Raw genomic sequence first — 16199 nt, forward strand, 5'->3', positions numbered from 1 at the left:
ATACACTAAATGTAACTTGTAGCGATAACATACAGTGCCTTGCAAAAGTATTCGGCCCCCTTGAACCTTGCAACCTTTCGCCACATTTCAGGCTTCAAACATAAAGATATAAAATTTTCATTTTTTTGTCAAGAATCAACAACAAGTGGGACACAATCGTGAAGTGGAATAAAATTTATTGGATAATTTTAACGTTTTTAACAAATAAAAAACTGAATAGTGGGGCGTGCAATATTATTCGGCCCCCTTACGTTAATACTTTGTAGCGCCACCTTTTGCTCCAATTACAGCTGCAAGTCGCTTGGGGTATGTTTCTATCAGTTTTGCACATCGAGAGACTGACATTCTTGCCCATTCTTCCTTGCAAAACAGCTCGAGCTCAGTGAGGTTGGATGGAGAGTGTTAGTGAACAGCAGTCTTCAGCTCTTTCCACAGATTCTCGATTGGATTCAGGTCTGGACTTTGACTTGGCCATTCTAACACCTGGATACGTTTATTTTTTAACCATTCCATTGTAGATTTGGCTTTATGTTTTGGATCATTGTCCTGTTGGAAGATAAATCTCCGTCCCAGTCTCAGGTCTTGTGCAGATACCAACAGGTTTTCTTCCAGAATGTTCCTGTATTTGGCTGCATCCATCTTCCCGTCAATTTTAACCATCTTCCCTGTCCCTGCTGAAGAAAAGCAGGCCCAAACCATGATGCTGCCACCACCATGTTTGACAGTGGGGATGGTGTGGTCAGGGTGATGAGCTGTGTTGCTTTTACGCCAAACATATCGTCTTGCATTGTGGCCAAAAAGTTCAATTTTGGTTTCACACATGTTTGGTGTGTCTCCCAGGTGGCTTGTGGCAAACTTTAAACGAGACTTTTTATGGATATCTTTGAGAAATGGCTTTCTTCTTGCCACTCTTCCATAAAGGCCAGATTTATGCAGTGTACGACTGATTTTTGTCCTATGGACAGACTCTCCCACCTCAGCTGTAGATCTCTGCAGTTCATCCAGAGTGATCATGGGCCTCTTGGCTGCATCTCTGATCAGTTTTCTCCTTGTTTGAGAAGAAAGTTTGGAAGGACGGCCGGGTCTTGGTAGATTTGCAGTGGTCTGATGCTCCTTCCATTTCAATATGATGGCTTGCACAGTGCTCCTTGAGATGTTTAAAGCTTGGGAAATCTTTTTGTATCCAAATCCGGCTTTAAACTTCTCCACAACAGTATCTCGGACCTGCCTGGTGTGTTCCTTGGTTTTCATAATGCTCTCTGCACTTTAAACAGAACCCTGAGACTATCACAGAGCAGGTGCATTTATACGGAGACTTGATTACACACAGGTGGATTCTATTTATCATCATCGGTCATTTAGGACAACATTGGATCATTCAGAGATCCTCACTGAACTTCTGGAGTGAGTTTGCTGCACTGAAAGTAAAGGGGCCGAATAATATTGCACGCCCCACTTTTCAGTTTTTTATTTGTTAAAAAAGTTTAAATTATCCAATAAATGTTGTTCCACTTCACGATTGTGTCCCACTTGTTGTTGATTCTTGACAAAAAAAATAAATTTCATATCTTTATGTTTGAAGCCTGAAATGTGGCGAAAGGTTGCAAGATTCAAGGGGGCCGAATACTTTTGCAAGGCACTGTAGTGTCCGCTTTAGCTTTAGCATTTGGCGTGTGTCATCTTAAACTTTTGGATTACTTTTTTTTTTACATACACTTCTTGGTGTCCAGGTGGGTTTAATTACTTGAAAAATAATGTACTGTTTTCCTGTTGAGTGTGTATTATCATCCCGAAGGTGGTGATGTCCTTGTAGACTCTACAATTATGTGCTCGTGTTGGGTCTAAAACACCTTCTTCAATTTAGCTGTTGACCCAGAGCGAGGTGACAAAGGCAGGACACAAGGAGGCAGGAGTCAGAGAGTAGACTTTTACCAAGCTGCAGTTTGGGGAGAGGTCTGAGATCGGGCAACGTGACTAAGAGCGTCTCATTGAAGTCTCTCCCAGAGCTCCCCGCGCTGCTGACTTTTATTGAGGGCTTGTTGCTGGGCAGAATATAGTTACAACCCCTTTGTCCAACGTGGCAGTTTCGATCGGGCAAGTTCCTTCTTCTAGTCATTGATTAAATTAACAGTCACACTCATTGATTAAATTAACAGTCACACTCTTGAGCGAGCAAGATAACTTTGTTTTGAACACACATTTGCACTCGAAGTAGCTTGGTGGAAAAGTACTGAGACGTTGTGTGATGAATCAACATATGTGTGTGTATCTATTTATCAGCAGAATGTGAGCAATTGCCGGTAATAAAAATGTAAGCACATGATTATAGGCTAAAACTGTATTCATCATAATAGCTTGGGAGAGCGCATATAATAGCTGTGGGAGAGCAAACTTGTATAACCCGCAGAGTATAATGGTCATACAATCATGCATATCTTACAGCTCGTCTGTCAATGTTCATTCCAAATGGTTGGAAACCTTTAGTAATTTATTAATTGATTCATTTTTGGACTAAAACTTTTGAATTTTACAGATGAAAACATTTTAATTGTCGACTAAAACTAGATGAAATTTGTCTAAGATTTCGTTTACCAAAATGAAGACAATTTGAAATGACTAGAATATGACTAAAAGCTGAGTTATGCTTCTGCGGCAGACCTACGCTGCCAGGGCATACCCGATTTACTTGCATCTTCACAATTTTCTGACTTCGCGTCACGTCAACGCGTGGAGACGTGACGCAAATGGACTGTGATTGGTCCGCTCAGACTGTTGTTTCCGGTTCAGCGAGAAATCACTGCCATTTTCAATTATTGTTGTCCTACTCGCAAAAATGGACCAAGCCGTCGAGAGTATCATCGAAGAGCTCTGCAAGTACGACAACCTCTACAATATTTAGTCAAGACATTATAAAGATGGCCAAATGGCAAACAATTCGTGGTAGGAGATTGCTGAAAATACGGGGCTGGAGATCAGCAATTGCATAAAAAAATGGGAGAACCTCCGTGACAAGTATATGTGTGTTCGGAAGCGAATGGCCACACTAAGCGGTGACACAGTCGGCCAAAAACGACCAGTTTTTTATCACTTTATATCGTATCTTTGGTTGTTGCACTTTCTCAGAGATTCAAATTGTTTTATAAACAACAGGTCTGGTCACGATACACTGAAAGAGGTCTCCAAATGTCTTGGCTATATATATAAATGATACATGCGTTATCTATAATAATGAGGACATATGTAATAGTTACTTATATGTATAATTACTGATATGTATGTATATATACTAGGGCTGTCAAACGATTAAAATTTTTAATCGAGTTAATTACAGCTTAAAAATTAATTAATCGTAATTAATCGCAATTAATCGCAATTCAAACCATCTATAAAATATGCCATATTTTTCTGTAAATTATTGTTGGAATGGAAAGATAAGACACAAGATGGATATATACATTCAACATGCAGTACATAAGGACTGTATTTGTTCATTATTACAATAAATCAACAAGATGGCATTAACATTATTAACATTCTGTTAAAGCGATCCATGGATAGAAAGACTTGTAGTTCTTAAAAGATAAATGTTAGTACAAGTTATAGAAATTTTATATTAAAACCCCTCTTAATGTTTTCCTTTTAATAAAATTTGTAAAATTTTCAATCAAAAAATAAACTAGTAGCCCGTCATTGTTGATGTCAATAATTACTTACACAATGCTCATGGGTGCCTAAGCCTATACAATCAGTCGCACCCAAGTGCCAGCAGAGGGCAGCAAAACTTCACAAAACACAATTAACAAGTGGGGTTTTCTTTGTACTGTCATTTAAATCTGTCTGAGCGGGGCATGTGCGTTAATTGCGTCAAATATTTTAACGTGATTAATTTAAAAAATTAATTACCGCCCGTTAACGTGATTATTTTGACAGCCCTAATAAATAAGTATGTATATATATATTTCGTAAAGCTAGAAAGTTGCCATTTTAAAATCACTTGTTTTGTGTCATGTCTGTGATCTGCTTTTTTTTTTTACAAAATCAAAAAGCATCTTCTGAGACTGGTGATTCCATCATTATTGCCCGGTGTTGTAAATACTAATTAAATAAATTGTCATAGACTGCATAATGTATTGACGGAACTCGGGCCGCGGGGCCGATTGATAAAGGGCCTATCTCGGTCAAAGTCAACCAAATGGAAACACAGACAAAGAGCTTTTCCGTTGAAAATTCTTCTGAATAAATGCTCAAATCCCTGAATTCTTTATAGATATGGACGTAAAACAGTCTTGATTCTTGGTTAAAAGCAAAAAAAAAAAAAAAAAACGTGCTGCATTCATGCATTCATTTTCAGCAGATTGGACTACTGCAACGGTATATTTACAGGTCTTGATAAAAAATCAGTCAGGAAGCTGCAGCTAGTACAGAATGCTGCAGCCAGAGTCCTCACAAATACAAGGAAGCTGGACCACATTACACCGGTTTTGAAATCGCTACACTGGCTTCTAGTGAGTCAAAGGATAGACTATAAAATACTACTGCTCGTCTACAAAACACTTAATGGCCTTGGACCAAAATACATGCTTGACTTGTTAGATTCCTATGAGACATCTAGACCCCTAAGGTCGTCTGGAACGGGTCTTCTGCATGTTCCAAGAACAAGAACCAAGCAGGGTGAGGCAGCATTTAGTTATTATGCTCCTCACCTCTGGAACAAGTTACCCGAACGTCTGAAGTATGCTCAAACTGTTAGCTCCTTTAAATCAGGGCTAAAAATGCTTTTGTTTGGCACTGCATATCCATAACTGTCTATATATTTCAACCTACCTGCCTTCTATTCCTCTTGTGCTTATCTCCATTGCTGATGTCAATGATTATTAGTAGTAGTAGTTTTTGCTTTATTTTTATTTTTGTTTTATTTTCATTTATTTATTTTTATTCTGTGATTAAATGCGATCATTTGTCTTGGTTTTTACGTTGTGTTGATTTAAATGTGATTTTTATGGTCTTCATGTGATGTAAAGCACTTTGAATTGCCTTGTGTTGAATTGTGCTATATAAATAAATTTGCCTTGCCTTGCCTTGCCTTGGTAGCATGTATTTTACGTAATTATTAAGAACTATGAGGCAAGTCAGTAAGGAAATTATCAGCATCCATATGTAAAGAAAGAGCTTTTCCCCTTCAAAATTCTTGTGAATAAATGCTTGAATCCCTGAATTCTGTACAGATATGGACGTAAAACAGTCTTGATTCTTGGTTAAAAGCAAAAAAAAAACGTGCAGGTAGCATTCATTTTACGTAAATATTGCGAACTACTGTATGAGGCTAGTCAGTAAGGAAATTAGCGGCCGCCATATGTAAACAAAGAGATCTTTCCGTTGAAAATTCTTGTGAATAAATGCCTAAATCCCTGAATTCTTAATAGATATGGACAACATGGAGGTAGCATTTATTTTACGTAAATATTGCGAAGTGTAATGCCAATGCTGTAGTGGCTAATTTCTGCCATTGATTTTTTCTCACAACGTTCCAAAATGCATACAGGATACAAAAAAATCTTACAATTACCTTGAATCCTCAACCAAATCACTCCTGAGACAATTCTTCCTGTTCGTATGCGGTACAGCTTTAGTACTTTTTGGACCAAAATCCAGCGTTAGATCACTTCATGTGACCGACTGCTAAAAAATGAAGCGGTGTGCGTGAGAAAGACCCTATAGAATTTTTTTTCCAACTCAAAAATCGATATATCTAAGCTAACAAACTAAAACCCTAAGTGAATTTCCATTCAAATTTCTTCTCATTTAGATGCCGTGTTTTTAAACAGGTCAAAATTTATGTTTTTATATTTACCGGTATGCATGAAGCATCATCAGACAACTAAACCAAGACTGTCCCAATGTGCGAATCTTAGAATTTTTCATTCAAATGTGGAAGAATATAACCTACATTGAATCAACATTAAACCTGCTTAGTTGCATTGGCCTTGACCGTACAATATCTGTCATGTTTACATCTTAAATTATATAAAATTTAATTAAACAACTTGCACAAAATGATTGCCAAATTTGTACATAATGTCATTATGTTTAAAAAAAAACATGAATCTTCTCACAAGTCCAATAAACAGTGTTAATTTACAACAAAAATGTTTGCCTTTTGATTTGCTTTTCACATTGGAAAATGAAATTAAAGTGCCTGTGACAGAAAAAAGCATGTTTTGTGGTGACCCTTCATAATGGTTCATAATTCACCCATGGAACTGATGTTGGGCATGTTGTGTTCCAGGGGGAATTTTGTTGTTGTGCGCGTTTCGGCAGAGAGACTAGAGAAGAAGAGATGCGAGCGGCCGGACACGGCAACGCAAACTCAAGTAACGAGCTACGAGACTCACTTCTTCCACTATGGTTGATTTTATATTTCACGTGGTATTTTATGCTCCTGAATGAAATGGACGGCTTCGTTGTGCGAGTAAGCGATCGTTTTATTTATTCAATTTTTCTAATCCCGCGGCATGAAAATGAATAACTTCCTGTTTTGAGGAGGAATGTGAATGTGACGTCACCCGGGTCAGCATCTCACAATACAGCATTGCATTATAGCATACAGATGGACTGCAGATTCAGCTGATTTTACAGATAAATTAGTTTATTTTTCGCATCACGCCAGCCAAATGTGCTGCAGGATTTTGTTTGTTTGTTTGTTGAAACTTGAAACACTATTTTCGAGCGGCACAGTTGAGACATTTGGTCTGTTGGTGTAATGAGGGGTATAAGGCAAAATGGAAGGATATAGAAGTTTTTCTCACAGAAGTACCCGGTACAATCACGAATCGGACAAATCCAAAACCTAACTCAAAGAAACGAGGATCAAGCTGGCAATGTGGTAGTGTCCCTTACATTAGATGTATGGTACTCTGTAGGGATGGGAATTGATAGGATTTTTACGATTCCGATTCCATTATCGATGTTGCTTAACGATTCGATTCTTTATCGATTCTCTTATCGATTCTAATTTGGGGGGGGGGGACAAACATTTAGATTGGCATTGAGTTTGTTTAATCAGAAGTCACAACCTTAAAAACTCACAACAAGGTCAAAAGAAGCCCAACGCCTCAATATTAACTGTGGCAAAAAGTGGCAAATGCACAAGAATGTTTAACATTTTACTGAAACATTTTTCTAATAGAAATAAAAAAATATTGGTATATATTAGCATATAGGTAGTTGGTCTGCCGTTTGCAATATGTGTTAAACTTGCAGGGGTCCCCAAACTTTTTCCAGTGAGGGCTGCATAACTTTTCCCTTCTTTGAGGGGCCGTGGTCAGTTTGTAACAGAAAAAGTGTGACGATTGCAGGAGTGCCTGAATGTAAAAAAAATATTGTTTTTCAGGAAGCCACAATCAAATAACCCTTTCTGGATATTTCACGGAACAAAAGTAAATAAAATAAAAATAATAATATAATATAATAATAATTAATAATAATAGCACTATTAATCAAATAGATAATAACCAAATAACCCTCTCTGAGGTCTTCACATAAAAAGGCCAGAAAATAAATAACACTATTGAGAAAAAAAAAAAAAAAATCAAAATGCTCTCTGGTATTGTTCAGGGGACCGGACTGAATGTTGGGGCGGGCCGTATTCGGCCCGCGGGCCGTAGTTTGGGGACCCCTGTTAAAGTATTATTTACCAGTATATTGAAGTGCATGCCTTTTAGTTTTTATGGTGCTTTCACGCTCAAGTGGGGGCGCCCTTGCGCTTCCTCACGTGAAGAAGACGCGAGAGAAAGCTTGAGAGAGTTCATGAGAGAGGGAAGCACTGCTACGACCCTATGTTCTTTGTTAATGCTTGTAAAATATCTACAGAGGCAACGCCTGTATGTATCATCTTTTTTGTTGTTGTTGTTGTGTGTTTCCACTCGCGATCGGACACTTAAATCCAGTTGTGTAGTGGTTTGAACGATGTGCTAATGCTAGCGAACGCATGCTAACTGTTTTGTTATTACAGCTAATCATCGCTGATTTACGTTGATGCAAACCTGTTTGTTACTGGGAACGAAATTATTTGTTTCATTTCTATTTTTAGTTTCACTCTTCAAGTGATGGTTGAATAAAGTCAGCAAATTATACCAACGTCTTCTGTATCGTCATTTCGGAGTTTAGCTAGCTGTATAGGTGTCTCGGTGAGGACAGTGCTGTCTATTCCCTCCCGACAGTCTATTCCCTCCCGATGCAGTTATCTCTACCTTCCCTCCCGATGTAGTTATCTCCACCTTGCAATGATTGCAAGTTGTTTTGTTGTAATTTTTCCTCGTGAAGTGAAGACACACTTTCGATCGTTTGAATCTACGTGCTGTCATTGTTATGTTTACGGCTGCAATGCTCGTGCTAAACCATCGTAACCTTTCATTTTCACCCTCTTTCCTGGTGAAGTGTAGCCAAACTTTGGAGCGGGTGGTTCTTGGTGCAATGCTAGTTTGATGTGTTTGGACAACAAGACAGTCACGACGCAATATGAGTCTTCAGGACTCGTTAAAGGGATCGTTAAGGCTATTTCATTATGATGTCGAGGCCTCGAAACACTCGGAACCGGTTCCGAATTGGAATCGGATTTCGATTCCCATCCCTAGTACTCTGTAGTGAAACTTTTAAAGATAGATAAAGAAATTGGTCTACTGAAATGGATATCATATGACGATAAATTCATGCTTGGAAAATTGGATGACGGGTTTAAGATATGGACAGATGGAGGAATTACATCTATAAGTAAAGTGGTGAAAAGGGGAGAAATAAAAAGTTTCCAAGAACTAAAAAATACATACAATCTCACTAAAAAGACTTCTTTAGATATCTGCAAATACGTGATTACTATATTAAGGAGGCTAAGATAGGCAGTGATGGGCACGTTACTTTAAAAAAGTAATGAGTTACATTACTCACTACTTCTTCCAAAAAGTAACTGAGTTAGTAACTGAATTACTCTATAGTAAAAGTAACTAGTTGCCAGGGAAAGTAACTATTTCCGTTACTTTAAAAAGAACTTGTTGTATGTCAAAGAATTTGAAATTTTCTGAGCAGTATTCGAGTCAGTGGAATAGAGAAGAACAGACAGGTAGTTAACTTGTTAGGTGCTTCAGCAGATTTGAATTGCTTACCACAGATGTCGAGAAAAGCTTTGCCCCGGGACATAAATTACACATTACATGCAGGTTATTTCCTTTAATTTCGACAAACTTGAAATAGTGTCTATATCTCCACCTCTTAAAGGACAATTTTTCTTCTGAATGCTCTGCCATCCCGACCCTGTGCATCTGTTTTGAGTGTGTGTGTTTGCCAAACGCGCTGTTCCGGTTTGCTTGTGAAATCACCGGCTCTGATTGGCTTACCACGACACATGACTCTAACCCTCAGCCAATCACAATCACTTCCATCGCATCTCTCGAGGGGCTGCATTCAGGTAGGCTCGTTTCCTGACAATTCACGTCACCTTCAAAGCGTCTGCCGTCCTCAAGATGGAAGCAGAATTATTGCTGGCTGACAGTGGGAGATGGGAACAAGGCTAGCATCAGGTGTAGCAAACACAGAAACGTTAACAAACTTTGGAAAGCATTGTCTAATTGAATGAGCAGGGACAAACAGCTTGGAGTCAGAAGTACGTGCGCTATTCTCGAACCTGAACGCACCTCAAGTCTTGGATGACAAATCAACAGAGCAGAGAGACGACTCGACACGGCTGGTAGTTTCTTCAATTTATTCAGAGTAAGTAACGCACCGCTTTTGACCGTCAGTAACGGTAACGGCGTTGTAACGGCGGAAAAAGTAATTAGTTAGATTACCTCGTTACTGAAAAAATAACGCCGTTACCTAACGGCGTTATTTATAACGGCGTTACTCCCAACACTGCTTGTTGCACACCCCCTTCAGTCCTCTTCGCTTGCCCGCCGGGAGAACACTATACTCGGCTTATTGCCCTCTTCGTGTGCCCCATGTTCTGTTAAATTTTGCACCCCATCAGAAAATTGCAACTTTGTGTTGAAAATGGCCGTGAATACAATGATTACAAAGTAAACACTACAAACTTTCTTCAAATAAAGGAATATTTACTTACGTTTGATCATGGACGGACATGTAGAAAAGTTATCCTCTTGCCATGTTAGCAGCACACAACAACTGCACGCCATTCTCTCACTGTTTACGTCTATGACATGTAGTTAAGCATTAATTTACACCATATTCGTGTTGAACATGTATGCTTACGATGTTACTTGTTTATTTGGCACCTGTCGATAACATTGAGAGTCCAACTGAATGTAAAAGAGGGCTTATTCACAGCCACAACAGCTTTGGGAGCAAAATATTATAAGGGTGCAAAATTTGGCAGAACACCGGCAATAGACCACTATCCTCAGGTTGGGCTCGGGCAACTACGCGCTCCTCCGACGTCGGCCGATTTGTCCGGCGGTCATTCTCCAGCTGCTTTCCCAGCAAACGAGCTCTCCTGCCCGCAGCAAGGGCACGACAAGCTGTCCCTTGCTCGCCGCCGGGGGGTTGTTGCTTGTCGGCGAAGACAATCGACAACCCCGCCACCGTGTGACATGATCTGGGGTAGTTTTGTGTGAATTTTCGCTTTGAAAGGCGAGAATAAGACCTGGAAACGCCGCTCGGTCCCGGTTAGCATGTCGGCTAGCTGCCATGCCTCCTGGTTTGTTTACGCTCTCCAAAGCCGGGGCAGGGAAATGACAAAAGCCGGACTAACTCCGCTGGCATAAAATATCGTTTGGGAGGTCCAAGAAGTCGACACTTTTGACCATTATAGAGTAATTTTGCCATGTCGTACTAAATACATACTTTTTTAATATTTCATCTTCAATTTAGCATAAGACTGCTATTTGTCATGACTATTCCATTTATTTAGTAATTGGGGGAAAATACTTAGATGAAAAGAATATCCTGTAAAAATAATGGAGAGAGTAAAACAATGATGACATTTTGCTGCTCTCTGTCGCAATTTTCCTCGTTCTGAATCGTCCCTCTCAATGGGCTGAATTCTAAATCAGCTGATATCGTGACCCTGCCGACGTCATCCTCCAGCTGGGGATGCTAAAGCGCTATAATGACCAGCGTGGCTAAAAGGCAGATTAAAAGACTAATTTCTCGTCATCTGCGCTTTGCCAAATTATTGTACATAGTCAAATCGTCTGAAAATGTGATTCTAATTCATATAATAATGCTAGTTAAGACTTTTTTTATCTTGTCATAAGCACTTAAAACTCGATTTATTTCACAGTTTCTATTTTTGTTTTCATGTCGATATTTACGTTCTATCACATCCTTGCCTCACATACTATTTTCATGCCGTAAAATGTGACGCAAATGTTTTTTGTTTTTTTTATGTCAACGCCACCCAGTCTGTTGTAGTTCTTCATACCAAGTGAGAGTCAACCTTCCATTGAGCAGTTTGTCCTTCCATCGGATAGAGTATTACCAGTTGAAAGAATTGGAACAAAGCCTGTAAATTGGGGACTAACCGGTCCGAAACCTGGTCTAAAATGCCACTTTGCCCTAGATTTAGTCAGCGTCCAAAAATAGGGCCTTGCGTGTCTTAACCTTCACCAAACCTCTTTGACTCACTCACTGAACCCCTGGGGTTCGATCGAATCCGGGTTAAGAACTACTGGTTAAAATAAATGAGAAATGAAAAAATTCAAAAATAAAAAATATGAATAAATATTACAATTAATTGAAATTCAATAAATCATTCAATTTGTTGGAATGATTCATTTTTGCAACTTCTGGTCCTCCACAAGTGGAGATTAAAAATCAGATTCATATTATTCTGTTACAACTGTAAATTTTGCAGGATCTCTTTTTTAAGACTTATGTACCAATGTGATTTCGGGGGATGACGGTCACACACGCGTGCGTCCCTGCCGTGTTTTTGCCAGCGTGTTGTCGTGTCCCCTTTGACGCAAGCCAGGCGTTGAGTTGTAGTGTCGAGTATCACGCGGACGCATAGCAACGCAAAGGCTGGCTAAAAATAAACATCCACGTCCTGGCTATTTCCAACAAGACCGGCGAGCAGCTCGCAACTTTCTTTCGGGTATATACCTCGCGAACGGACCGAAAATTTCCCTGATATGTAGTGCAGCTTTTACAGAAATTGACAAAACTTTCCAGGAGTTTTGTACAAACCTAACAAAAAAAATCTCAAAATCTACAAAACCTTCCCACAAATTTACTGGAAATTTTGTAGAATTGACCAAAAATCTCACTCAACTACAATAGGGCCTGATTTGACAAATATCGAAAAAAACCTTCACACAAATTTTACCAGAAATTTCTTAAAAATTGACAACAAATCTCTCAAAAACTTGATAAATGAAAGAGGAATTTCCTACAAATTGCCCAAAAATCTCACTGAGATTAGGGTGAGCAAACGTCCTCTTTTGCCCGGACATGTCCACTTTTCACATCCAGTCCGGGGCATCCAACGGGGTTTTATAAATTCATGATAATGTCCGGTTTTCATTATTTTTCACGGAATCAATTAGCGTATGTTGAAATTGACTGACGCTCTGCACAGAACACTACGGAACTATGCTGCCTGTGACATGTTCCCAGAGAGCCTGCCCAGTTCTTAAAGGGGAACTTTGAAGTAAGGTTGAACAACCATGTTTTTGAATAATATCAATGGCTAAACAATTATAAGCATATTTTCATTATTTTTTTTGACGCAACCCTTCCAGATTCTTTGTTTAACCCATAGCAACGCCCTTGACAACGAAAATGCTTTTCTTCGGCAATCTTCGGAAATTACGTCACACCTAGACATGCGAGGGAAGTCCACCATAGAACAGTATTGTTTGTTGCATTGCTTCTCGGTAAGATGCCACAGCGGTGTGTGGAGATGTTTTGTTCTCGCTCAAACGAAAAGTTGTATGAGTGGCCAAAGGATAGCAGGGCACGTAAATGGACATCTTTCGTTCGCACGAAGCGAATGAATTTCACGCCATCATCGAGTAGTGTTCTCTGCTACAAACACTTCGAAGATGCCTGCTTCCTTAACCGGTCTGCTTATGATCAAGGATTTGCCAAAAAGTAAGTGTGATTTTTGGATAGATAACTGATGACTTTGTCAAAGCATAGCTGCCTACTGTTGTGGAATTGAACAGTATAAGCTAGCGACGTTAGCCGAAAGTTAACTCGTGGAAATCGCCGATCATAGTTGTTGTTGTGTTCGCTAGGTTAAGCGTGTTTAAATTGTGCGTCATCTACGATCATGTCCGAAAGGGTTAATCCACTGTCTATTGGGAAACGGGTGTGGATGTGCATATAAACGGGTCGGCGTCGTGGTAATTCACGGTCACGTTGCTGTAAGAGACACACACCGCCGGTTAGTTTGTGCACATTTATTTGTATTTGTATTATGTATTTCCACCTTCATGCTTCAAGCATTGCATTGCTTATGGACGGTTCAGCGTTCACGGTGATCGCATGATAGGCTTCTAGTTTGTGTTTTATGAGAGCCGCTGACAGGTGACAGCTGAAAAATAGCGTGTTGGTTTAGCGTAGCCATTTAGTCAATCTCGCAGCGAATCAGCGAGCGCGCAGGTCACGCAGTGAATCATGGGAAATGTAGTCTCGGGACAACACTGAAGTGGTGCTTTGTAATCTGTTCGCTTGTGTGAAAAAACTACATTTCCTCACGCCATTAGACGCCACTTCCTGCCGAGAGCCCCGAACTGTGTTCGTACTGTTAGTTCCATGTGTTAATAAAGAAACAAAGTTGTCAGCACGTCGTGTTCGATACATTTGTAAACAAAAAGCTCATAACAAGACACTATGCACAATCCGTTTAAGAGACGCTGGAGTGGGAGGCGAGGAGGAGATCGGCGAGAAGCAAAACTTCTCGGTCGAATGTGGCGGCAGTCCGCTATTATTTTGTTTTCTTATTGTTGCCACAATAAAGTGGAGAAAGCCATCGAAGACTCATCTCCTTCTTTCCTCCCAACGTTTTTATATTATTATTTTATATGCACGAGAGCTGCCGGATCTGCCAAAATGAACATGGAAGTCTGATTATTATTTTTTTTAACAATGTCATCAGATAGACAAAAACATAACAGTATGTGCAAATGCCTGCATCTTCAAATCGTAAAAATAATAACAGCCTATATCTTACCAATGTTGTAATCTCGATGGGTCTTGTATCTATTCCATGTCAGGTAGTCTAGGCACACTGTTTGCATCCTGATTAGCGTCTGGCTAATACATGTTAGATCCAACATAAAATTCCAAGCTCCTCTTCTTCCTCCAACTCTTCAAAAACTTGGATCTCCTCCCTTGCGCTCGGTCTATCGCTTATATCGCTGTTTGAATCATTGTTTGAAGGGCTTTGTATGGCGGCCGTATGTATGGAGCTGCCAACGCTGTTCCCGGTGTGACGTATCACTTCCGGGTTCGTCCCCTTTCAGGCTCGAACTTCGGAAACGTGATTATTTTGTCAAATATACAACATATAAATTATTTTTTCATGCTTTATTTGGTGGACAATGTTTAATTACTTTACTTGTGACCCTATTTGGCATGTGAAGAAATTAGTTCACACTACAGCTTTAAGACTTTTATTACGATCAATACATATATAATGAAATGCTCATGTACCCAAAAGAGTAATTAAGACGAAAATACCTTTACTCTACTTTGGATACAAATTTGCCCATGCGTGCGCAGTCAGACTGGCTTTATCATGGTGTCAACTGTCAATTCTCATTCACAAACAAACTTTCGTCACGACAAGAGCTCACATGCTATCGGTATGTACATTTGCTAAACTTACTTTTCGGCAACTGTTGACTTCTGACACACCTTTGTACTGGTGTGATGTGTGAAATCCCGTTTGTTGTCGCATTGTTGCGCTGATGCAGATTGTAAACTTTTATAGCAATGTTTGATTTTGCCTCGGCTTCCGGTGCTCACTAATAGGGTAGCTCTCAGTGAGCTAAGCCACGCTAGGCTTTATGGGAAATGTAGTTTTAAACTGCTGCATTTGGAAACATGCTGGTTGTTTGTTGTCAGTTTATTTCAGTTATTGTTTGCGTGCAGTCAAGAACATTGGATGAGAATAACAACGACAATTGTCATGATAGTGATTTATAAAAATGTTTTGCTGGCACATAGCCTACTGTGTGTGTGTATTGACTGGACTACATTTCCATGGGTCTGCATTATTTAAATATATATTTTTTTAATCATTATTTAATTCCTTTTTTTTTTTTTTTTTTTTTTTTTTTTGCGTGCGCACGTTTTTATTGTTCGATTATTTTTTTTTTAGGAATAATAAAGCCTGTTGAGTAACCTCTGAGAATTTGAATTTGTTTTTATAAAACTTAGTTTTTCTATCCAGATGGAGGAGGGACACTTTAAAAATATTAAAATGATATAGGCATCTTTGAGTGAACTTCGAGTAAAATTCAAGTACCTCGAGGCTGGGCCGAGTGTCCTCTTTTTTGGAAATCAAAATATGGTCACCCTACACAAAACACTACAGTATGTCTTTTACAAAAATCGATAAAACCTTTCCACAAATTTACTGGAAATTTCCAAGAAATTGACGGGAATTTTGGGGGGGTTTGGTTGCTCTAACTAAAATATTCTTTCTGCCAAACTCAAATACCTTTTCTTTTCTTTTCAAATTCCTTCATCTCAACTTGTTCTTCTATACCTATAGTGAATGATTGTGTTTCAGTCAAGACAGTGAGGATGCGATCCACTAGCGATTTGGTGGCGAGTCATCTGGGCGGCCATCTTGGTAGGGGCGACGTTCCCCTCCATGATCATTGAAATCAAACTGTTTCTTGCTCATATCTCAACACATTTTTACAAGGTTTGCTTTTTTGGGGCGGGGGAGTCGGCAAGTCAGCTGGGCGGCCATCTTGGTAGGGGCGACGTTCCTTTCCATGATCATTGAAATGAAACTGTATCTTTTTCTATTTCTCATCTATTTCTCAACATTTTTACAAGTTTTGCTTTTTTTTGGGTCAATGCCAATTTTTTTTCTATCATTAACGAATTTCAAGGACATGTTTAATTCCCTTTGACAATGACGGAGGTCCAATCCATTCGGATTGGGAGAGTTGACAGTGATTGACTGATAGCAAATGAGTAAAAAAGCATCATCTTTTGTACCCATCAAA

General features: G+C 39.3%; 1 protein-coding gene across 1 annotated transcript in view; it reads right to left on the bottom strand.

The window, feature by feature from the left end:
• The window catches only part of mmd (monocyte to macrophage differentiation-associated), a 51550-nt gene extending 36633 nt beyond the window's left edge, over positions 1-14917 (bottom strand). Inside the window, exon 1 of the mRNA XM_057861236.1 lies at positions 14843-14917. The gene's annotated coding sequence lies outside the window, so the exon portion shown is untranslated. The remainder of the gene's footprint in view (positions 1-14842) is intronic.
• Positions 14918-16199: the final 1282 nt, after the last annotated feature.

Source organism: Corythoichthys intestinalis, chromosome 16 (assembly GCF_030265065.1).
Source record: "Corythoichthys intestinalis isolate RoL2023-P3 chromosome 16, ASM3026506v1, whole genome shotgun sequence".
NCBI lineage: Eukaryota > Metazoa > Chordata > Actinopteri > Syngnathiformes > Syngnathidae > Corythoichthys > Corythoichthys intestinalis.